The following is a 2,070-nucleotide window of genomic DNA, read 5'->3' on the forward strand; positions in this document are numbered from 1 at the left end:
CTCTCTGCCTCTCTGCCTCTCTGCCTCTCTGCCTCTCTGCCTCTCTGCCTCTCTGCCTCTGCCTCTGCCTCTGCCTCTGCCTCTGCCTCTGCCTCTGCAGTGCTGGAAGTAAATTCATGCACCATCACATCTGGCAGAGCATTTTTTTTAATTACACAAAATAAGAGACAGGCACAGTGGCTCAGCAGGTAAAAGCGCTTGTTGAACGAGCCTAAAGGCTAGAGTTGAATCCACAAAAAGGTGGAAAGCGAAAGCCAGTGCCACATGATTGTCTTGTGGCCTCCACACAAACACAAACACACACCCTAACCCTAGCACCCACACCAGGCAGCTCACAAGTGCTTGTAACTCCCGCTTCAGGGGATCCAACAGCCTCTTTGGATTATTTGAGCACCCGCATTCACATGCATGTACCCCTACACAGACACACAATGATGAGTTTTAAAAAATAAACAAAAGATCAAATTCATTATATATATATATATATATATATATATATATATATATATATATATATCCTTTTTTGTTTGCTTATTTGCTTGGTTCTTTTTTTAGGGGGAACTTTCTGTGTAGCCCTGGCTGTACTGGAACTCTCTCTATAAACCAGGCTGGCCTCAAACTTAGAGATCTGCCTGCCTCTGCCTCCTGAGCGCTGGGATTAAAGGCACATATGTCCTTTTCTACCAACATTAAAAATATCTATCAGGGGGTTGGAGAGATGGCTCAGGATTTAAGAGCCCTGACTGCTTTTCCAGAGGTCCTGAGTTCAATGCCCAACAACCACATGGTGGCTCGCAACCATCTGTAATGGGATCCGATGCCCTCTTCTACCATGCAGGCATACATGCAGATAGAGCACTCACATACATGCATGCATACATACATAATACATACATACATACATACATACATCTTTTAAAACTATATCTATCAGGTATACTGATCATCACAATTTAGAAGTTTAAGTGAGCATAACTGGATAGGGTAGCTCAAATCTATAACCCTACCACTTGCGACCTGAAAACCTGTGATTTCTACTGGAGACAGAGTCACAGATATGGCAAGTATCCCTATGGCTTTCCACCTAGTCCCAGAATGGAAGAAAATGCTGAGCTTCAGTTCACACATGGATGGACACTTTGTGTACCCCACCCAGTCCCTTAGCGGAACAAATGCACTTGCCCTAGCTGCTGTGAGTACCAGTGGCTCATGATCTCATGCTACCCCAGAGAAGTGCAGCCAGCAACGCTGCTGTGTTCAAAGTGAAAGCCCCACTTCCACAGACTCCACCAGAGGCCGGCTCACACCAGAGAGCCTCCACCAGACTGGATGATGCTAGCCCACTCCCTCTGTGACCACCACAACCCCAAGGCACAGTCCCCCTGCCCCCACAGTCCCCTGTGCTCAGACCGAACACGTCTGCAGCTGAGGCCGGTCCTCGCTCAGCCCCTTCCTTCCCTGTGTATCTGCTACTGACTGCTCCCTTTCTGAAGGCATTCTCTTAACTTGAGGATCACTACCACACGCCATCATGTTTCTAGGGGCATGGACCTTCTAAAGACTATCCACAGAACCCTTGTTGACCTGCAACTTAAGAAATGCAGTAGAGGAGCTGGAGAGGTGGCTCAGCAGATAGAAACATTGGTGATGGGTATTGAAACCAGATCAAAATCCTCATGGCAGCTCACAACAACCATCTGTAACATCAGTCTTGGGGTTGCCCTCTTCTGGCCACTGTGGGTACTGCATGCGCATGGTGCACATACATTCAGGCAAAACACCCATACACATAAAAATAGCTAATAAAAATATTTTATTAACAGAAATTCAGTAGCTGGGCAGTGGTGGCACACGCCTTTAATCCCAGAACTTGGAAGACAGAGGTAGGCAGGACTCTGAGTTTGAGGCCAGTCTGGTATACAGAGGGAGTTCCAGGTCAGCCAGGGCTACAGAGAAAATCAGTCTCAAAAAAACCAAACCAAGAAGAAGAAGAGGAGGAGGAGGAGAAAGCGGAGGAGGAGGAGGAGGAAGCGGAGGAGGAGGGGGGAGGAAGAAGGGGGAGGAAGAGGA

General features: G+C 47.4%; 1 protein-coding gene across 1 annotated transcript in view; it reads right to left on the minus strand.

Moving 5' to 3' along the window:
• The window catches only part of Jph2 (junctophilin 2), a 61,860-nt gene that overhangs the window by 6,141 nt on the left and 53,649 nt on the right, over positions 1 to 2,070 (minus strand). The gene's annotated exons all lie outside the window — the stretch shown is intronic.

The sequence above is a fragment of the Mus pahari genome, chromosome 3 (genome assembly GCF_900095145.1).
Source record: "Mus pahari chromosome 3, PAHARI_EIJ_v1.1, whole genome shotgun sequence".
Classification (NCBI taxonomy): domain Eukaryota; kingdom Metazoa; phylum Chordata; class Mammalia; order Rodentia; family Muridae; genus Mus; species Mus pahari.